This window comes from Natator depressus, chromosome 3 (genome assembly GCF_965152275.1).
Source record: "Natator depressus isolate rNatDep1 chromosome 3, rNatDep2.hap1, whole genome shotgun sequence".
NCBI lineage: Eukaryota > Metazoa > Chordata > Testudines > Cheloniidae > Natator > Natator depressus.
In genome coordinates this window covers 112508942-112532816 of record NC_134236.1, presented here as the reverse complement: position 1 = coordinate 112532816, position 23875 = coordinate 112508942, and the positions used below count along the sequence as shown (strand labels likewise).

Below are 23875 nucleotides of genomic sequence, written 5' to 3'. Positions count from 1 at the left end.
CAGTCAGGGAAAGAAAAAGAAATGTGTTTACACTTGAAGATGTCACATAAAACAGTTGGAGGCTCCCAACCCCCTGATACCAGGAATGGCATTTTCTTTCAAGAACTCATCTAGGTTATTACATGCTCCTTCACACTTAGAAATCTACTGATTTATAATTAGTTGTATTGATTTTCTAGCAGATTTGTAATTTCTGTAATAATTTACAGACTACTGAAGATATTAACTATGCCCCATAGAAAGATAAGCATTACTGGGACATAGATCTCGGCACATATTGAACATATTGACCGTTTGGATTTTCTGCTTTAAATTCTACATTAATTACAGCAGAACTGATTAGTGGATTCTATCTCCCCATGCCAAGAGAGTCTCCCTCTCCCATCTCCATGATCATCCAATAGCAAAATCTCGTCAGGAGATACAGATAATGTCTGTTCAACTTCTAATGTCTTGTTAGTGTGGGGGATTTAAAATAAAGTAGTTACTATGTGGGCAAGGCCACACTGTGCTCTCCAAAAATTCAGTCTGTAAGTGATCCTGCATAGCACGCTAATACCTGAGTATTCGATAATATTTTAAGAATTCTATATAAACTGAGGCTTGGGGATGATATGTGAACTGTCTAAATCAGTGTTTTTCAAACCGTGGGTCACAACCCAGTACTGGGTCACGGCATGTCAGGCACTGCATAGCCTTGCTCTGGTCAGCACTGCTGACCGGGACATTAAAAGTCCCATCGGCGGTGCTGCCCAGCTAAGACAGGCTAGTGCCAACCTTTTCCAACACCGCGCTGCACCCCAGAAGCTGGCCAGCAGCGGGACCAGCTTCTAGGCAGGGGGCCACAGGGCTCCACGCGCTGCCTCTGCCCCGAGCACCAGCTCTATACTCCCACTGGCCAAATTCCGGCCAATGGGAGCTGGGGGGGCGGGGTGATGCCTGTGGGCGAGAGTCACGCAAAACCGCTTGCATGCTTCCGCCTAGGAGCTGGACCTGTTGCTGGCTGCTTCCGGGGTGCCAGGACAGGTGAGAAGCTTGCCTCTGCACGCCGGCTGCGCTGCTAACTGGGAGCCACCGGAAGTAAGTCCGCACCTCATCCCCTGCCCCAATTCCCTGCCCCAGCCCTGAGCCCCCCCCAACCTGGAACTCCTTCCTGCACCCTAAACCCCTCATCCCTGGCCCGCCCCAGCCCTGAGCCCCCCCCCAACCTGGAACTCCTTCCTGCACCCTAAACCCCTCATCCCTGGCCTGCCCCAGCCCTGAGCCCCCCCCAACCTGGAACTCCTTCCTGCACCCCAAACCCCTCATCCCTGTTCCACCCCAGAGCCTGCACCCCCAGCCCAGAGCCCTGACCCCCTCCTGCACCCCAACCCTCTGCCCCAGCCCAGAGCCCCCTCCCATATCCTGAACCCCTCCTTCCTGGCCCCACCCTGCAGCCCTCACCCCCGCACCCCAACCCTCTGCCCCAGCCCTGAGCCCCTCCCACAGCCCAAACCCCTGATCTCCAGCTCCGCTGGGTCAGGGGCTTCAACAATTTTCTTCAACTGGGTCCCCAGGAAAAAAGTTTGAAAACCACTGGTCTAAACCATACAATAAAGCAACTGAGATTAGAATCCACGTCTCTCTCCTGCCCAGTAGATACACTGCATAATCCACTAGAACATACAGTCTCCCAGGCAAATCCCTGTTCCCCAATCTGTAAAATGGGAAAACTGCTTACTTGTGGCTAAGGATATGCTAACTCCTGTATATTTTCAGATTTATCCTATGGTAAACAATATAGCCTTTGCTCTAAATATGAGGGAAAATATGGCACAGAGGTCAAATGTCTTGCTTTCCACCATTATTCAGCCTTACTACAGTGTTTCATCCCAACAGTGGGTGCATTTCAGTACTGGGTGAATTGTATGAATTCTTTTCTGTATACAATTTCTCACTATGTAAAATGCTTTGATGGTTGCAAGAAATAAAATAAATATATCAGCAGTAAGAGGTTGTCTTTGCTGAACACAGTCAGTCTTTCAGAAACCTCTTTGGTGTGAAAATTTTAAATAAATACACTTTTTACTAAGATTATAAAAAGCAAAATTATGGGCATTCAGTAATTTCTTGAATGTATCCACTATGAACTCTAGGTGCACTAGTATCTTGATATAACTGTCTGCATATATACATATGCTCACAAGTGCTATATATTGATAAATATAAAATATATTGAACTTGTATCCATACATGCTCATCAATTATCAGTGGCAGGGAGAGCAATTCTGCAATGTTTTTGCATATTTGTTCTACACAAGTTTTCTGTAAATGCTCGTTGCTAGTGCTGGATAGCTAGTTGTAGCAGTGTCCACTCACTGCCAGCAGGGTTGCCAAATTTCTACCCACACAAAAACGAACACCCTTGCCCCACCCCTGCCCAGCCTCTCCTCCGAGGCCCCGCCCCTGCCCCACTCCATCCTCCCTCCCTCTGTCACTCACTCGGCTTCTCTACACTTGCAGTGGTACGTAGGGTATGTGTCGCTACACACTGAAGTGCAAAGCAGGCTGCATCAATACTGAGGTCTGTAGCTCTATGCAGTAGTGAAAGGGTCTGGTATGGGTGAAGCAGCAAGGAAAGGCTTCAACAGCAAGGAGCTGCCAAGACTTTTCCCCGCTGCCTCCTCTCCTGCCAGAGCCTTTCCCTGCAGTGGGGAAAGACTCTGGCAGCAGGACACTACACTGTTAAAAATAGCAGTGTAGACATGGAAGGCGCTGCTTTAGCATATGCAGAGCCGTGTAAGGTGTGTACCTTAAAGTTCTGGCATGTTTCCAATCTACTGGCCTCAGCAGCGCTTCACCATCTACACTGCTGTTTATAGCCATGCTAGCTGCACATCCAGCGTCTGTACTCGACATGCAACCGTAAGTGTAGCATACCTACAGAGGGCAGCAAACAAACACCACCCAAAAGGAACTCAGGGAATCACAAAAAAGAGGTAATCACAGACTGATCTAGGAATCAGAGGCAAGACATCTGGGCAAATGAGGATTCTTCATAGTAATCACTGCAAGCTAACAAAACCAATGACATATGAAGTAAGGCAGCAGATGCTAATGTTATCTGACCAGGCAGCCAAGCTTTCGCATGGTATTCTTTTCACCCCACGAACAGTTGCGTGTGGCACATGCACGTACAAAGCCAGTAAATGTCTTTTTGTCCAAAGTGTCTTTTTCACTAAAGGAATAATTTAAAAGATTTATTTAACAGTAAAAAGAAAAGGAGTACTTGTGGCACCTTAGATGCATACTGTATGCATCCAATGAAGTGAGCTGTAGCTCACGAAAGAGCGCAAATAAATTGGTTAGTCTCTAAGGTGCCACAAGTACTCCTTTTCTTTTTGTGAATACAGACTAACACGGTTGTTACTCTGAAACCTGTTATTTAACAGTGCATACCCAGAGTCCAGTTACCCAGCACCAACACATCATTCCAAATACTGCTATCAATACTGTAAGTACTTGCTATACGCCAGCATTGTAAAACCACTACTATATTTCATGGCTGGAAATCTGCGAAGTGTAACAATATTTGACTGTCTCATTTCTAGGCTGCATGCAGCCTGCTTTCCTCCATCATCAGTCGTTGCTATATTCTCACCAATCAATAAGAAACGAGGCCTCAATTTATAATGGGTATTTACTCTGCTCAAAATTCATAGCAACTGCTAACTGCTGCAGTTCTGCAATCATCTGCAAGCGTACAACAGGCTGTGGTTTGAGCAGTGACAACTGTGCTGTACATTATTACTAGACAAGTTCCCTAGTGCCTACTGCTACTAAAGGTCACAGGTAATTTACATAACACACCTGTGGACACAAAAACAGTGATAAGGAAAAAGCTGTTAGCCGGTGTAAGTGAAGCTTAAATATATATTTATTTGAGATTACCTAAAAGGGACACTGTCAACCTGTCTAGGTAAGTCACAAAGCTATTTAAAAATCAATATAGCAGAATCCTGAAATTGGGAAATACTAGTGAGTATCCTGCCATAGGGTTTATGTAGCCATGCCTCTTTTGGGAGTTTCTCAAGGAAGCAAGGATATTCAGAATTGCCATGTTGACTTCAGGGATTGGTAAGTAAGAGGATTATGAGTTATTGCAAGGTAGAGGAAGAGTAAAAGAAGGACAGGAAAATGCTGGCAATTAAAGAGGAGGCAATTAAGAGGTTGATGGGGGGTCTGAATCCAGGAGAAGAAGAGGTGGAAATTGAATTTGCTTGGTATATTGAAAAAACACATGGCATGCCAAGTGAAAGGAAAGAGATAGCTGTAATAGGGAACAGGTTACAGGACTTAAAAGAAGGACATGTGTGTTGGGACATGCGCGTACATGGGTAGTGAGATTACTGAAGACAGACTGAGGGGGGGCCCAGAAGGTACATAAAAAGAGGACCATCGGTACTGAGAAAGTCTTGCAAACAGGAGATAAAAACATAACAAAACATTTCAGGGACAAGCTAGAAAGCTGGCTCAGTAAACAGCTGTTTTCAGTAAAGACAGCCATTTTCAAGCATCACTCACTAATAACACCAAACTATGATGTTAACTGGGAAAGGCATATAGTCAGAACAGACCACACAGTGCTCCATTAATACAAATGCCTGTTCAGTTCTGTGCGGGCCCAGAAGTAACAATTTTGCCCAGAGGTAACTTTATGGAGCTAATGCTTAATGTGCATCTAAAGACTTGTAGGAGTTCCCTTAGGGTTTTGCAGGGTAATATTGAATTCCACAGTAAATACTGCAAAGATCTTTAATCTGCTTCTTGATAGGTGACTAGCATGAAGATCGCTTGTTGAAAGGAAGGAAAAGCTGACTATAACAGCAAAAAGAGCCCAAACCCTTAAGGTCATCGAGTAGCTGAGCATCTTGAAAAATTAACAATTGAGGATTATAAAGTCTCCTTGCTTAATATATATGTTAACTAAAAGGCTATACCAATGATACGAAATACCACAATATGGAATTTTCAAATAGGCAATGAAGATAGGATTGATGCACAGGACAATCCAACGCGATTGGAAAAGAAAACCTACCTCAGCAAAAACTTTAAAGCAAGCAACTTCCGTAAACAGATTTCTACAGCTGATCAAGACTTTCACCCACATGCACTCACTCTTTGAGCCTGGTGTATCAATATGGAAACAGACAGAGTAGTTTTCTGGCAGGGATGATGAGAGAAAAGTGCTTTGAGTAATTTACATACATCGAGAGGGTGGATATTATAGACCAAAAAAACCCCACAAATAAACACAGAGGCAAACAGTGGTGATGATCAAGCGGTGCCTAAAAGAATTAGACATAAATGATTTTTACAGCCAAGCTCAGATATGCAATGAAAGCCACTGCTCAGTAACTCAGATTAACAGCAAGGTTCTGTGCAAGTCAAAAGAAGAATGCTGATGGGCATGTGTATGAACACAGGGGATTTAGGGTAACAAAAGCTTCTAAAAAATATGTAGCTCTGTTTGTGAGCTGTGGTTTCTTTGTCAGTTACAGCAGGATTTAGCTAATGCAAAACTTGATTCAATGTTAATTTCCAAGGAATATCGTACAACGTGGCAGTGACCCTTTATAGAGGAAAATCTAAGAGGCTGTGTTATATAAGATGACAGGTATACTACTCTGAAGCAAAATGAAATGCTGGTGCTACACTACAAACATTCAAACACCAGCAATATGTTCAACATCATTCACTTTGCTTGGTGGGTTTTGGCTGCTCATACTTCTGCAAAACCAATTTTGACTGAAATAAGCAGCACCCCAAAACCTTTTTCATTTCTCAGTCCCCTTCTCTTTTTTCCTTTTATCCCTCCTTTTTACCTTTTTCTCTGCTTCTTTTCCCTACTTTGATTACAAGTGAGGACCTGAGTCCTCACTAATCCAGAGCTGATGTGGAAAACAGGCGTAAGTGATAGGGAAACAAATCATAAAGGCCTTCTTAGGAATTCCTTCTTTGGAAATGCCCCGTAACCCTTAAGGTATGTTTGTGAACTTCTGGGTATGAGAGCTCCTATTCTGTTCTTTGGGAGTCTTTATTTTAAAAATGTTTCTGTGGCAGATTAAGGGGTGAAATCTCAGGATGATAGCTGGGGAAAAACACAGGTGTCTACCACATGTGATCATTAAAGATCCCATGGTACTTTCAATTAAGTAATTTGATTCCAGAGTATAAGCAAAAATCCAAACCCAGCAATTACATGCTGCCTACTTAAATTCTCCTTGCACTTTCAGTTGTACAGTACACTCTGTGCTAAACTGCTGTGCAATGTTGAACAGCAGCTTCATTTAATTTCACCCTGTAGGTAATGGTATTTTAGTCGTGGCTGAAATACATTTGTGTATACACACCATTTACAATATTTCATGGAGCTGTCATGAGGCTCATTTTTTTTAATCTTTGTAAAGCACTTTAAGATCCTTTAAGATGTGGTATAGAAGTTAAAGATATTATATCTTACTTTTCCTGTGATCACCTTTATTTAATAAGAAGGCCTAACATTTATATATTAATTGATAGTTTTCAAAGTTTTTTTTTACAAGGGTAAGTAGCGTTATGTCCATTTCACTGTCCAATTGAGGCAGAGAATGTATATTACCTGCCAATTTTGCATAGAAAGATTTGGTAAGCACCTAATATCTCACTTAAGATCCAAAGTACTTTTTCCATAAAGATACAAAATCAGAATTAATCTATCCCTGACTGATGAGTCTGTGTTCTTTTCAGTCCATTCAAAGCTCTAGAAGACTGGCATGTGGTGGTTTGTTTGGGTTCTTTTTCATTCTTTTTTTTTTTTTTTGATAATCTTTCAGCTGTGACTGTTTCTCAGACTGTTCCTCTTTGGTGTATCTAAGTATTGAAGAAAAAGAGATCAAAGGTTTAACTTTTTCATTATTAAAATATTTTTGTTGGGTTAAAGAAACCTTTTGGGCTGGACATGAAAAAATACGATACATTATGGGTTTGGTTTTCATATAGATCTATGATTAATCTAGCTGTTGATTTGACTCTCTTTATAACACAAGTCTATGACTTTACAACATTTTATTGTTCCTATTTTACAGATAGGATGTTTAAGGCAGAGAAAAGTAACATGCCCAAGATTACACAGTCAGAGGCAGAGCTAAATAGAACTCCAGATCTCCTAAATCCCTAATGTGTGTGTAAACCTGTAGAAAAATGCGAGCCCAAATCCCATCACAAAGGAGTCAGAATTAGTAACAGGATTGTTGAGTTGCTATTGCCATAGAAAGATGGAGTTTACCAATACTTGGGGGATGGAGAGCTTTTAATAATGCTTGACCTTTGGAGAAAGTGTGTGTTTGGTATTGCTAAGACACTCAACTTGAATAAAATTTTATTTTTACATCATTATACATTGTAACCACACATTTTATGCCAATTATGTAAACTAGTGTAATTACACTAATTATTTAAATACATGATACTCTTGAGTAGGAAACCCTAAGAAAATTCGCCTTGATGTAGTGAGACAAACTCACGACTGCATGTTCATGGTGGTGCCTTGTTGCAAACAATTCAATGAATAACAGGACTATGTATATAATTCTCTGCCTACACACATATCGGTTCTGTATTTCTCTTCACAGGCTATTTATTATGAGGAAGATTTTGGAAGCAAGACCTCCCCCCCCTCATATTTTTATTATTTATCTTCTTTGACATTGGAACTGGTTGCTGTAGGAGTGATTGTGATGCTGTAGAGGTTATGACTTCAGGTCAGGAATAAGAATTATTCTGAACTCATCTGAACTCAGAAGAAACAAAATGTAACTATAACTGGAGAACAGTCACCAAGCTGATCTGTTTCCAGTGGGGTCCCGCAGGGATCAGTTCTTGGCCCTATGCTATTTAACTTTTTAAATCAATAACCTGAAAGGGAGGACTGATGAAACAATGAAGATGACAGGTCACTGATTTAGAGCAATCTGGATTGTTTAGTAATCTGGACCCAAGCAAACAATATTCATTTTAGTACAGCTAAATGTAAATATGTACCTCTAGGAACAAAGAATGTAGGCCATACTTACAGGATGGGGGACTCTGTCCTGGGAAGCAGTGGCTCTGAAAAAGATTTGTGGGTCATGGCGGATAATCAGCTGAACATGAGCTCCCAGTGTGACACTGTGAACAAAAGAGGTAATGCTAACCTTGGATGCATAAACAGGGGAATCTCGAGTTGAAATACAGAAGTTATTTTACCTCTGTATTTGGTACTGGTTTGACCAAAGCCGAAATAGTGTGTCCAGTTCTAGTGCCAACAACTCAAGAAGGATGTTTTAATTTGAAGATGGTTCAGAGAAGAGCCCCAAGAATAATTAAAGGATTAGAAACATGCCTAATAATGATAGACTTAAAGAGCTCAATTTATTTATCTTAACAAAGAGAAAGTTAAAGAGTGACTTTATTTCAGTCTTTATTCCAGACTTTATACCTACATGGCGAACACATATATAATAACAGACTCTTCAATCTAGCAGAGAAATGTATAACACAATCCAATGGCTGGAAGTTGAAGTTAGACAAATGCAGACTGGAAATAAGGCGTAAATTTTACCAGTGAGAACAATTAACCACTGGAAAAATTTACCAAGGGTTGTGGTGGATTCTCCATCACTGACAATTTTTTACATCAAAATAGGACGTTTTTCTAAAAGATATTCTCTAAGAACTATTTTGGGGAAGTTCTATGTCCTGTGTTATACAGGAGGTCAGACTAGATTATCATAATGGTCCCTTCTGGCCTTGTAATTTATGAAAAAGATTCCAAAGAAGTGCAGTTTCTAATACGATAAAAGCAGAAAATGTGTGTTTATAAATGTTCTTTAAAGGTTTTGATAGGGCAGTTCTAAGAATTAAACCTTTAAGGCCTGGCTCCATAGCACCATTTCCAATTGCCAGGTACCCACTGTGTTTCAAAATAGGAGACTAATCTTGTTTTTAGAAGTTTCTCATTATGATGCCATTTAGAAATAAAGTAAAAGAGTGCAAAATAAAGTACTTCATAGCTGGAAAAAAACCTTGTTTAATTACATAAGAACTAAGGGCACGCTCTTCCCAAGCATCATTGGATTTCTCCCCATTCATTGTGGTGTTATGGGAATGTCAATTAGTGGAAATACAAGGCTAGAATTGACAGCTACAAATATTAAAGTATAAGAGGTAATATCCCAGAGATATATTAAAACTGATAACGCTGCTGAGTTCCACACTCAAACAAAACCCAATGAATCAAGAATTATGAGAATTTGCACCAGATCCTTAGACCTGATTCCAGCTGCCATGTGCTTCTGAGGCAATAGAAATCAGTTGAAAAGCTAGCATTAATAGGCAGCAGAGACTCTAAGCTTTGCCAGGGAATGTTGGCCACAAGACTGTTGAACAGAAAGGTGGTTTAGGGTATGTCTGCACTGCAGCCTCTCCATATGTCAAGGCACATGGAGATTCACAAAATCCACCCCTCCATCATACACGGTCAAGCTCCTTAAACACAGGTCTCAGGGAGAGCAGATCCCGAGCTGGCAAGCTTGACTGGGGAGTGTGGATATGTGCATGGGTTAAGCTGTGTGACCCAGTCCCACTACCTGCCTACTTCGCAGTGTGGTGTTAGCAAAGGCGACAGTTTGAGGGGTGTACCTGGCTCTTCGTGGCCCTCTACTGGCCCTTTGTGGCCCCTGCTGGAAGCCCGGCAGTCCTATTACATCCCACCCCAGGAAGGAGCAGCAAAGGTGGGTCCTCTACGCCTGCCTAGAGGCCTCATAGAAGCAGCCAATTAGAGCCCAGTAGGCTCAGATAAAAGGAGCTGCAGGGTCTTAGCAAGTCAGTTCCTGGTTGGGACCAGATGGGCAAGGAAGGGTGCTCTGCTCTGGCCATGGATGCTCAACTGGATGTATTTACTTGTCCTGGGGGGGGGGGGGGGAGAGAGAGAGAGAGAGAGAGAGAGAGAGAGAGGACCTGAGAACTTTTAAGGTAATGGGTGAACATAAAGGGACCAGGTGGGAAGAGGAAATGAAATAGCAACTAATTAAAAGAAGCAGTAGGTGGCTGCTGTTAGAGGGTCCCTGTGTTGGAACCTGGAGTAGTGGGCGGGCCCAGGTTCTGCCACTGACAAAGTAGCCTAAGCCCCAACAAGGGGACAAGGTTCCTTTATAAGCCTGAGCAAAGGGCTGGATTTCAAAGGCCTAGAGATGGGGCTGAAGACCCTGGAGAGGTCTGACAGTTTGGTGAATTCCTTGCTACCCTAGAAAGGGTCCATTTTTGACTGTGTGTGACTTGGCTGGAAGGCTGAGACACTGAACATCTGTCAAGTAAACTAGGTAACCTACAGGAGGCACCAGAACCAGAAAAGAGTGCAGTACAATACACAGCTGCTCGGAGGCACTCAAGTGGTGAGTGCCACACCTGTCACACTGCCATTCCCAGGACCTTCCAACTCGCCTCCATGCTAACTTCCCACTCACCCTCTATGCACAGAAGACCATCTGCAGGTTCATATACCCTAGTTTTCCATTTAACCTTTCATTTTCCATGTGCTCTGTCCTGCTCTGTCTTTGAACAGCTCAGCATAGCATGGAATATGCCAGGCAGCCAACTAGTTGCTAGCTAGCCAGAGGAGCATACCAAGAAACTAGTGAACTACTGGTGTGAGTACACCTGGAATGTGATTTTTACCAAGAGCTCAAGGAATATGCACTTCTACAATTTTATCTCCAAAAGGCTGGTGAAGGTGGACACCCACCTGAATGGTGTGCCATAGAGGGAATGGAGCAAACACCAGGAGCAACTGAACCACAAAGCACACTGTTAATTTGGTACCACATCCTCTGTGCCCCTGCTATGAGGAGACTGATTAGGCGCTTGCTACAGCCCCAAGCACAAAGTACTTCTTTGCCCATGATAGCATCCGGAACCCTGGTGGTCTCTGTGACACTACACCCCATATTCTTCATAGAAATATGCTTATGATATGAATATGGTGTAACTATGATGTATTTTATGCAAGATGGGTCATGTGAGATATCACTGGAAAGATTGTGATTTACTGAATGTGATTATCCTATTTGTATGCATATATCATTTCTGTATCTGACATTAGGAATATTAACTATGTATCAATTACAAAAGTGTTTGCACCTGGGGAATGCCCACTAGACTAAATGCAATCAGTCTGGCTGGTTAGTCAATGAACCATTAGGGAGAACAACAGGACTTCGAGAATGCTAATCTCAGACCTTCCTGAGAAGCTTCCTGGGATGATGCTTTATATTGGAGGGTGATGTGATCATACCACTGGTACAGGACTCCATCTCAGACTGCTAATATTTTTCCACTAGTAGGGGGTGGGGATCAAACTGGGAAACAAAGGATTGCTGCCATATGTAAATCCTATTTAAGGCTGGGGAATGAGTTAATCAGGGTCAGTTCTTCACTGAATCCCCACCCAAGATTCTCATAATTCTTGATGCTGAAAACACCTAAGACTGATCTGGGGAAGAAAGAACTGGACCCAGGCTGGAAAAGGTGTCTGGCCTGTGAAAGGAATACCTGGAATTCTAAGCTGCAAGCAAGAGCAGTTTGTCGTCAAGAAACTCTGCAACCTGCTTAAAACAACACTTAGGATGAGAAATTACTACTTGTAGCCAGTTTCTTTAATGTATTAAGTTTAGTTTGAGTGTTTGTTTTATTTGCTCAGTAATCTGCTTTGATCTGTTTAATATCCCTTATAATCACTTAAAATCTATCCTTTGTAGTTAATAAACTTGTTTTGTTTTCCCTAACTCAGTTTGTGAAATTCATAACTGGGGTGCGGGGAAGCTGTGTATATCTTCCTCCATGTTGAGGGAGGGGGTGATTTTCATGAGCTTACACTGTACAGTTCTCTGTGCAGCGCTAGGCAATATAATTTGGGGTTTGCACCCCAGAGGGAGTGTGTACTTGAGTGCTGGGCAATCCCCTAGCTGATTCTTCCCACACAGAGCTGATTTCAGTGTCTGTGTCTTTCTGCAGCTGGGTGTATCCCTACCTGTGTGTGTGCTAGAGGAGGCTTGAGAGCCTGGCACAGCACACACACACCTTGAGAGCAAGGAGCCCAGGCTGGTGGAATGGATGGGCTCAGTGGGACCCAGTGCATCAGGTGGCACCCCGGAGTGGAGTGCAACCCATCACAGCCTCATTATCAGATCAGATCAAGTAAGTAAGTGATCCTGCAGCAGAGTCCAAGGAATGGGATCAGACCATGGACCTGGAAGCCCAAGATCAGCCTACTCAGCCAGATGGGCAAGAAGGCACCACTGGGAAATTCTCCAAGGACCTGTTGGGGAATGAAACTATGTTAAAGCTCACAGAGGAAGAGGTGCATGGCCAGGAATCCATTTCCCAGCCTGGTTAAATACTGCACACCATGTTTTGATTGTACGGAGAAAACTGTAGTTTGTTTTTTAAAAAAGTGATTTACAGGTTATGGAGAATAAAATAATTGTCAAAGGATATTGTTTGTCTTGGGGTGTGTTTCATTTCTGTTTAGGGTGGAAGCCACACCATTTCCTGGGCCCACCTTTCTCTTCGCCCACCCTCCTCGCATGTACTATCCAAGATGGATGCCAAGGAGAGAAGAAAAAAATGTAAGTCAGTAGCACTGACTCTTCAAATCTTCCCTTTTTCTATTTTTAAATGAATAACTGGATTACAGTGTGTATGAATTAGTTCATTTGTGAGTGGTAAATTCGCTTGCCTCTCCACACCTTCCCCAGCTGAGCTGATTTGCAAAAGAATTAGTAGGTACTACATCTCTTGGAAAAAGATATGTTCTCTACATACTTTTCAAAACACCCCTGGGAATAATGGAGAAGTAACAACATGGCAGAATACTTCAGAGCAAAGGACAATAGGCACACGTTTTTACCTTTCTATAATAAAGTGCAAATCACAATAGTCAAATTTGTAGCACTTTCTATTGCATGCATATGTATCAATTTCATAATACCACCCAATGGAGCCCAAGTTTATTCATCCCCATACTCAGTTCCACTTTTCCCTGCCTGTAACAGAACAGTCATCTGTGTAGTGCCTCCCAGTGCCAGGGTATACCACAGTCCTTCTCTTGCCCTGGTGCCCCTGCAGGCTGCCAGGCAATTAGATGGGTCTTCCAGGGCCCTCCAGCACAGTCACAAAGTCCAAATGAATGCCTTCTGGCTATTGAGAGTCCAACAAAAAATCATTCAACTCCCCCTCAGTAGGGTCTTCAGCCCCAGCTGTGGGCCCTTTAAATTCAGGGCCTTTGTGTAAGGTCTCTGTGATAGGGTGTCCACCCCACACAGGATTGGAAGGGGTTAAGATGGCCAGGAAAGCCAATTAACTCCCCAAACTGCACCTGCCAGCGGAGATAGGGAGCAGGGGTTGATTAAGTGAGGCCCAGCTGGGAGAAACAGGAGCAGACTGTATAAAGCCTGGGAGCTGGGCTGCAGTCACTCCCTGGGAGGAGGGAAGTGCCTTAGGGGCTAGAGGGTAGTCCACAGTTACTCCCTGACAGGAGGGAATTAGGAGGCTGGTAAACCCAGAGAACGGGGAAAGCCAGGAAGGTAGGAAAAGGCTCACGGGAAAGGCAGCGAGGTATGGGGTAGGTAAAATCTTGGCTGCTGATGAGAGAGCCCCTGAGCTAGGACCTGGAGTAGAGGGCAGGCCGGGGTCGCCCTACCAGCCACTGAGACAGTAACAGGCACCAGCAGGGCAGTGAGCAGGAAAACTACCTGAGCCCATTTGCCAGGAGGGACTCTGATACCCCCGAAGGGGGGAACATATATGGTGACCCAGCTGGAGGACCAAATCACAAAGACAAGGCTGCAGTTCCCAAGAGGGGCTGCAGGGCAAGACAGGATGGGCAAAGACACTGCCAGACGGGAGTGCAATGCCTGGCAGAGCTAATCCCCAGGACGGCTAGGAGGGGGCACCACCAGCAGTGACTGAACCCCATGACACTCCTAAATAAGGCCTGTCCCCTTTTGAGGGTTTATTCCACTTTACCTGTGGCCATCTACACAGTAGACACATTCTACTGACTCCAGTACATCACTGCTTCTTCCTGGGTCTCTACCTACCAGGCCCCTTTTATCTCCAGCCCTATCTCAGGGCCAGTGTCTTCAGATTATAATTTATCTTCACGCTCGAGAGCAGCACCCTTCTTCATACCTCTGGTCCCAGCTAGGACCTCTCTTGCTAAGGCCCTGTAGCTCCATTTATCTGAGCCTGTGGGGCTCTGACTGGCTCCTTCTGTGAGGTCGCTTTAGGCAAGTACAAAGAACCCACCAACCTTCATTGCTCCTTTCCTGTCACTTCACTGATTCCTGCAGCAGGGTGTAGTAGGACCATAGGCCCTCCTGTAGGGAGCCACAAAGGGCAGGTTACACCCTGTCACACAGCCATAGGCACCATTCTTTGAAACCCTTTAATTAATCTCTCCAGAAACTTGACAGCAGCATTTGCTTTCTCTATCTTGGTGCACTTAGGAAGTCTCATCAAAATAGCATCAAACTTTGACAATAAAGCAGCTATTTATTTTCTTCTATATTTAGAATGCTCCCACCAATATTAGAGAGTTGTAATCTCATCCTTAGTAGGATTAATGAACAATGACAGAAAATAAGCAAAACATTGTATTTTACTTCAACCACAACATATTTTCTGGTTATTTGTTTGACTAGAGTGGAGCCCAGATTATTTTTAGATCTTCACGCTCCTTCAGAGAAAGATCTGATAAATTCTCCCTCATTTGCTATACAAAATAATTTAAGTCATCAGTGCAACAAGTCCACTTCACATATTTACTAATACACAGATTGTCAGTCTCATTTTAAAACACTAAATGAATGGGTATTTTAAGTTGAAGGGTTCTTCCCTTCCACTATTAACAGTAGGTGAGGGGCTCTTTGAAAATCTAAGCTTCAATCTTTTCTGGGCAATAAGGAAATGAAGATTTGAAAATTATGATACTCAAGATCTGTTTGAGTTAGATCTCTCTCTCTCTCACACACGCACACCCCCCATGTGCATGCACCTTTGCCAATTTTTATAACCTTTAAACATTTTAAAAGCAATGGGTGCACTCCAGGTTCCATTGAAGTCAATGATAAAACTCTGACTTTAATGGGACTCGGATTTCACGCACTGCTTTCCCCCCCCTCCATTCCTCAGCTGATTGAAAGGGATGCTTAATATAAAACTCACATTAAAATACATATCTTTAATAAAGACAATTTAGATAATTAAAAGGGCTGACTTTTGCTTTGAGATCTGCACTCAACTATTAAATCAGGAAGTATCTCTCATATTTTTGAAGGAAGGATTCCCTGTTCAATATCTAATTTATTTTTCACTATGTATGCTGTTTGTTTATTTTGCATTTCATTCAACAAGGGCAGTGAATATACGCTGATTAATAGTGTTATGTAAATAGTCAGTTTGATAATACACATACATTCATAGAGATTAAAACTAGAAGGAATCATTAGATCTAGTCTGACCTTCTGCAAATCACAAGCCATTAAACTTCACCCAGTCACTCTTGTACTAAGCCCAATAACTTGTGTTTGGCTAAAGCATATATTCCAGAAAGCATCCAGTATTTATCTGAAGACATCAAGAGATGGAGAATCCACCACTTCCCTTGGTAGTTTAATCACTCTTGCTGTTTAAAAATTTGTACCTTATTTCCACTTTAAATTTGTCTGGGTTCAGCTTCCAGCACTTGGTTCTCATTAGGTCTTTCTCTTCTACATTAAAGAGCCTTTAGTACCTTGAAGATACTTATACACTGTAATCAAGTCACCTCAATTTTCTTTTTGATAAACTAAACAGACTGAACTCCTAGTTTCTCCCTGTACGGCATTTTCTCCAGCCCTAAATGCTCTTTTCAGCAAAAGTTATTAGCAGAGATCTCCTCAGTTAGCTCTTTTAGGAATCTTGAGTGCAAGTTATCTGGGCCTGCTGACTTGTTTATCAGTTTTATTGCTGAAATGTTTATCACTAATAGATGTTATCAAACATCCTCCTTGGTTGCTAATGGATTGTAAAGTATTTTATCTTCCTCACATGATACCAGCTCAACATCCTGCTTCTTTCCAAATACAGAACAGTAATATTTATTGAATACTTCTGCTTTTTCCGCATCACTAACAATTTTACCATCTCCATCTAGTAATAGACCTATACAATTGCTAGCACTTCTTTTGTTCCTAATATACTTAGGAAACTCCTTATTTTCCATGCCCCTGCCAGCCAAAGATTTTTCCCTGACACCTTTAGCTTCCCTCTTCTATTTTCTGCACTTAAAATTCTAATATATATTGGTTGCTATCTATTTTCCCCCTTTTTCTATTTATTATATTTTTTTATTTCTAATTGCTGCCTCCAGTTTGCTACTGAACTAGAATGGTATTTAGCCAAAGCTGTCCTCTTTACTTGACTGTGGAATTGTTACTTCGTGGCCATGTAATAAACTCTTCTGGAAGAGTTCTCAATTTTAATTTACATTTTTCTGTCTAAATTTTTCCTCAGCTTTAAGAAATTAGTCCTTTTTGAAGAACCACATTATATGTGTGCAACATGAAAACTTATAGGTATTTTCTACAAAGTATTGCACCCGACATGTAAACTCTATTTTGGACTTCATTCTCACGGATAAAGACGAATTAATCCCTGGGGTGGACGCTGGTGGTTTCCTAGGGACCAGTATTACATTCAATATGTGCAAAAAAAGGACAATCCCAACAAGTATTAATTTATAATATATATTAAATATTAGATATAATTATATATTATATAATACATATGATTATTACTGGCTGAGACTGTCCTCTTTTTGCACATATTATATGTAATTAGTCATGATCACTGGTCCCTAGGCAACCACCAACTTCCACTCCAGTCATTAATTTGTCTTTATCTGTGAGAATAAAGTCCAAAATAGAGTTCACGTATTGGGTGCAATCCTTTTCATGGTAGAAAATTATCTATAATTTTTAGAAACACTGATGATGTTTTACTTCTGGCTGCATAATACCTCCAGCACATTTCTCTCAAACTGAAGTCCTCCATAACAAAACAGTTTTTCTTTCCACACATTAGCCAAGTGCTTAAGGAGTGACTTATCCTTCTCTCTAGTTTGATTTGGGGCTCTGTAACAGACCCCTGCAACACCCCCTTTCTGGGTTTTGTTAGTTACCACATTGATCCATATGCCATCACTATCCCATAGTTCTGAGTTATCAACAGCTCTCAAACAATTTATAATGTCTTTAATGTACCCTCGTAAGAGCATAAAAACATAAGAATGGCCATACTGGGTCAGACCAATGGTCCATCTAGCCCAGTATCCTGTCTTCCGACAGTGCCAGGTGCTTCAGAGGGAATGAACATAACAGGTAATCACCAAGCGATCCATCCCCTGTCACCCATTCCTCCCTCTTTTCATCATCCTTCCACCCCCCCATTATGGTTCCTATTATGGATGTAAATATCAGTTAAAAATGAACCAATTAAATGATTAAAATTATATTGTTTAACCAGTTAACCGTTAACTGAGGTAGCTTCAGTGGGCCTGGCATGGCGGGGACTAGGGCTGGGGTTACTCCAGCCAGCTGGCACGGCCGGAACTGGGGCTGCTCCAGTTGGGTTGGGGTCCCCGCCAGCTGATGCAGCCTGGGGCTAGGGCACTCTGGCCCAGCCAGGGCTGGGATCCTGCCAGCCCAACGCAGCTGGGGCTGCTCTGGCCAGCCCAGCGTGGCCAGGGCTGGGGTCCCTCCTGCTGGCCTGGCTCGGCTGGAGTTGGGGTCCCTCCAGCCAACGTGGGGCCGCCGAGGTTAACGGTAAGCCGAATGCTTAGTGGTTAACCATTTAACCTTGTACATCCCTAATTCCTATGCCCCAAAACAATTTTGTTTTGATTACAAAGAGCTACAGGAAGATGTTCAAATTAGAAAGAATAAGAAAAAGATGATTTCGTTTAAATTTTAAAAACAAAACCAACTATTTCTACTCATATTAGGTTTTCTACATCCCTTTCTTTTTTTTTTACAACATATAAATGCAGAATCTAAAATTGATCAACAGTGTCCCTTTAAATCTTTGTTTCTTTTCTTACATATTTTTTTAAGTGCTTAGCTTTCTACATATAATAGTACTAGTTCATGTTTTCTAATTCTGCTTCAGCCTATTGGTTTCTTAACTGTCCACATGTATAAGCTAGGATATACAGTGACATTATATTCAGCTTGATTTTCTAATGTGTCCAAGGTCAAATCAATCACAATCATTTCCTCCATTTCCTCAATCCTCTGTGTTCAGGTCATCACATATTTTCTCCCTTTTTATTTTTTTTTTATCAGTGATTGGCAGGCAAGCCCGGGGAAAATAACAAAATCATTCCTTTTATTACTTCCATTTGCACAGCTTTATAGCATCCATGTAATGATAGGTATAAGTTAGGTGCAGCAAAGGCCATGCACAATATCGTATCCTGGTCTACCCTCTTTTTGCACTTGCTTATTACTAGGAATGTCTCTTTCAGTGCTTTTAGAAAACATGTGCCAGCACCAGATTCTATTTTTATTCTCATATTTCACTCGGTGGAGCTGATATGTGACTAGCCCTGACAAGAATACATTTATAAGGAGCTAAGCAACAAGGAGCCCTGAATATATTCTAGTTAAAGGTCCTCAGAGACAATGAAAGAAATAGTCCTTAACTCATCTCTGAGCACTTAAAGAAGGGCAATTTCTGGGAGGAAAAAAATCGAGTTTTACTGTTGCATTTTGATGTTTATAGTTTTCCTACCTCAAAATGAAGATACATAAACAACAGAAGTACAATATTTACATAACAAGGCTTAGCTATTAGATAGTTATTGGTGATGCTAAACAAAAATCAATGAGTAACTTTGATGTTAGTTTTATTTTGTTGGTTGCTATTTTGATTAATCATGTTGAACAACGTTCCTTTGTGAGATTTTTTTTTTAATTTCTTGTAATTTCACTGGTACAATCTCTTTCATGGAACTTGATACTGTCATCTACACAGGACTCAAATGTGGGGGTTCCAGTCTAGATTCTCCCCCCCTTGACAGCTAATTCCTCATTTTCATTTAATTATAGTTGAACCATCAACATCAACATAAGGACATTAACCACAGAGTAAGATATTATATAATCTTTAAAAAACAATGTATATATTATTATATATAAACACACATCACATGTATGTAGTTCCTATGTGTAAGCCTTCAGTTAAGGTGTAAGTATATATTGATAGGAAGGGGAATAGAGCACACAGGGCTAGGACAAAAAAACCTTTGTAGCATCCCTTGTAATTTAAAAACATTTAAGTAAAACCAAGACATGAACAAATAGGACAGTTATCCTCTGACAAATATACTGTAGCCACTATATATCACAGCATATCACTATTCAAACTGTACCACAAGTTTATGAAGACTTATTCTGTTAGTTTAGAATAAATAACATAAATTTTTAAAAAACCATGCACCAAAGAACCTACTCAAATGTATTTGCCACATTTTTGTTTTTCCTGGATATTTTCACATGCATCTATGGCAGTCAGAGCACATTATTATCCACACACACACTTAAGTGTGTCCACAGATAAAATCCAGCAAAATTATTTCTGTACTGTTTCACCTCAGGGTGAATTTGCTATCTGAGCCATGTGGTGGACAGAAAACAGTCATCTGGTAAGTATGCCCTGGCTATAACAGTGTCTAGCCTTGCCTCAGTAAATTATATTGACTGATGGATCCAGAGTGGACTTCTTCAGTTTCACTCTGAGGCTCAACCTCTCAAATAGATGTAGAAGCATGGCAGTTGCTTCTCATGGTTCCTGGTAAGATCATCCATCCAGAAGCCAATTATCCAAGTAAGGATAAACCATCATACCCTATTGATGAAAGCGAGCTGCTATCACCACCAATAGCACCTTGGCACCATTAAGAGTCCAAAGGGGAGACACCTGTATTGGTACAGGTACTGGTGTTAGCTGCCCACAAGTCTCAGGAATCTCCTGTGTGCTGAATGAATGTCCACAAGAAAGTAGGTGCCTGAGATAGGGGGCAAGTGAATTAACTATCTGGTCTAGACACAGGATAATTGACGACGGGGTCACCATTCTGAACTTTAGGCAGCAGATGTAGTTGTTCAGTTCCCGAGGTCCAAAATGCATCTCCTTCTCCTCTCTTCTGGGAATGAGGAAGAACCTTGAGTAGAACCCCTTTCCCATTGCTGTTAGATATACTAATTCTATCAATTGTGTGGAGAAGTGACTACCTCCTACTGAAGAAACCACTTATGGGAGGATTTCCCAAAAGAGGGCAGGAATGGAGGGTGGGGTTGTGGTTGGGGAGGGAAGAGAACTGGATGGTATACCCTGAGGAGATGACCTCTAGTACCCATCTGTCCAAGAAAATAGGTAGTGGAAAGTCAGCCTCCAAAGGGAGGGGAAAGACCAGAGGACTTGTGCAGATGCAGAAGGACAGTTGGTGCACAGCTCTTGAAGGTCCTGTCACAATGTGGTGGTTGGAAAGTGAAAGACAGTTGACCATGGGCACCCTTATTTATGTGGCAGTTCTTTTTGCCACTGATGATAAGAGGCAAGTATGTTGGTAGTATGAATTGCACTTACTGGGGGTTTTCTTGTTGCAGTGTGTAAATTCCCAGCAATCAAAGTATGACTTGGGATCCTTTCAACAAGTGGTGAGACTCATCCACTCATCAAAAATGTCTGGTCTTGAGCATGTGGAGCACATGCACAACCCGGAAGTGTGCTACACGCAAGGGCAATCCCTTGAAGAAAAATAGGGGCATCTGGCCCAGATTCCTCATTTACAACCGTGAGATTCCAAAGAAGTTTTATCAGTGTAACAGATGAAAATCTGGCCCAACATATATTTATATAGAGTTCAACATACTGAAACATATAATAAACTCGATAAGACAGACTCAATAAGCAAAACCCCTTGTATTTGTGAGGCCACCATCTGATGCCATTTAATAAGGTAGGGAGGAAGCTTAAGATTCTTAGTCTGTATGACAATACAAACACACCACATCTTTTTATTTCTTTCCTTTTTATATTTTTCCCATGTAACCCACCTTTTTCTTCCAAAAAGTCCAAAGAAAACTTAATACACAAAGATATGTTCCTATAAAAGTACTGTTAGAAAATTCAAATGCACATAAGTCAGGAAATTAAAAGATACATTTTCAATAACAAACTTAGCTACACTGCACATATCTTATGTCATCTGTGTATCAGTATAAACTTCCATATAAAATACTGTGTACTAGTGTACATGATGGGGAAATTTAGTTATTATAGGAACCTTAATTTTTAATTTCCTGACCTTTGTGCATTTAATTTCTCAAACTAATGATCATCTCAATGTATTATTTTGAATTTAATTAATAAGATCATTCTTCCATGACCTAAAGTTTGGGAAAGAGTAAAGAAATAAATTAATAATCAATGGGTAAAGAAAAAGCAATGTTTGAGTCATGTTACCACAACTCTTCATGTGCCAGCTGGTAATTAAGTTTTTCTAATATTTACATAAAAATCTCTTTCTATCCCTGTCACTTAGAGATGGGGAAATACAGACACGTAGACCTAGGCATTGTACCAGCATAAATGACTAGTGTACACTTTACAGAGACAAGTGACTAGTGATTGGGTGGATTGAGAAGCCTTAAAGGAATCCAATTTCAAAGTCACCGAGGCCTACTCTCTGAAAATCAGGCCTCTTTAGGGAGGCTCAAGTTGGACATGTGAAAATACAGGCAACCAAAAGCATTAGTCGCTTTTGAAAATTTACGCTGGAGAGAATTTCTGAAACATGTCAAAATGACCTTTCATTGCCAACAAATAGAGATGTGTAGCTTGACATTTCTTTGAAGAATTCTAACAGAACCAAAAGAAAACTGAAATAATCAAAACTTTACAATCACCGAAAGGGCCAAATTCAAGAGGCAGAAAACAGAAGGACAAGAGCCAAAATTTAGAAAGATACAGAGCATTCATTGTCATCTGAAATGCATGAGGAGGAGGACGAGATACCATTGCCGGTTAAACAAATAAGAGCTTCCAAGTTTCCTACAGTGTTGGTGCAGCCTGTAACTCTTTCAACTTTAGGGAGCCACAAAAAAGAGTCTGTACTTAGCCAAGAAATACCACTTTGCTTTGTCCAGCTAGGAAGCACAGCTCTGATACAGTATTAGAAATGGCACATTAACTCCCAGAGCTGTAGGGGTTTTGATTATTTTATTTGTAAGTAGCACTTACATTATAACAAAATGACCCTTCTGCCTGTTAGAATCCTTTATAAATTAAGTGGAAATTAAATACACAAATCTGCTGTATGCATTCACAAGAAACCTTCATTCTTGTGAAGATTAAAATACTCTGCGGAGATACAAAAGAACCCAGCCAAGTAAAAACATTTACATATAATTTGCAGAATGTTTTCTCCTCTGGAAACAATTGCTACCACCACAGTCATTAAACCCTGCACTTTAAAATGTGAATAATGCTACACTAGTCTGAGAAACTGAAGAAATCAAAGATACCTGAGTGGGACTATTGTTGTAAGGAACAGACTAGTCTCCAGATATATTTGTGTGTCAGCAGCATTAAGCGCTGCAAGTGCCAATTATTAACCTTGCACCACACATTGGGATAAATATGAAGGGCTGGTTACTTTGCTAGTGCTGGAATTTAAAAAAAAAATACTTGTCATCCTTTTGATAAAAGTGCACAGAGCTTTCTAAGGGCTTGTCTACAGGGTGCCAGCAAAGCATGCCAGAAGGGTGTGAGCTAGTGCCTCCAACCCAAAGCCTTCCTAAAGGGAAAGGTTTATCTTAGCTGTGACAGTCGAGATGGCCAACATTTTATGAATTTTGAAATGCCAATGAAACATGTCATCAACATTTTAAATTTCAGCAACAAAACGGGATGACTTTTTTACAAAAAAAAATCATAACAAATTTTCCTTCTTTAAGGGAAAAAAACAGATTATGTGACAGTACCCCAGCATTGTGCTAGGCACTGTACATACAGAGTAGTAGAGAGTCCCTGCCCCATACAATTTCTTGTGTGCTGCCCATTTAATTAATACAATGACCTGCAGTCTTTTCACCTAGGAAGCAGAGGCAAGGGCTGGGGACACAGCAATTAAGATCTAAACCACTGATTTTTAATGTTTAAGTAATGAATACTGTAGTCAAATTGTAGTCTAAATAGACCAGTCATTATTTAAAATGTGTGGATAGGGGAAGAGGGTTGGTACCCAAACTAGATATTGTGAATGAGATATTCCCATGTTCACTTATGGAGGCTATAAAATGTCCCTAGAAAGGGATTCCATGATGCTTCTTTCCTGCACCTATATCCTCTCACACTTGTTATAAACATATCCTTTCAAAATATTACAGAAATAAGCTGTTCTTAATTCATGCTTTATTTCTTTCAGATGATGAATTACATAATTCCTTCTGTCATCACGTGCTTCAAAGGCGTTTAAAGTCTGGATCCTCATCTCAGTATCAGGCTGTGTCTACACTACCAAGTTTTGTCGGAAAACGTTATGCCGCTTTAATTAAAGCGCTTTAATTAAAATCGCTGTTGCATGTCCACTCTATGTTCCTTGTGTCGGCAGAGTGCATCTACGCTAGCAGCTCTTTCATCGACACAGAGAGCAGTGCAGTGTGGCAGCTATCCCACTGTGCAACTGGGGCAGCGTGCTTTGGGAAGGTGTTTA

General features: G+C 41.3%; 1 protein-coding gene across 4 annotated transcripts in view; it reads right to left on the bottom strand.

The window, feature by feature from the left end:
- The window catches only part of SASH1 (SAM and SH3 domain containing 1), an 835969-nt gene that overhangs the window by 456249 nt on the left and 355845 nt on the right, over positions 1 to 23875 (bottom strand). Inside the window, exon 1 of one of the 4 annotated variants that reach the window (XM_074948577.1) lies at positions 8094 to 8111. The exons of the other annotated variants lie outside the window; for them this stretch is intronic. The gene's annotated coding sequence lies outside the window, so the exon portion shown is untranslated. Of the gene's footprint in view, positions 1 to 8093; positions 8112 to 23875 lie in introns of those variants that run through there. 4 annotated transcript variants of the gene reach the window in all.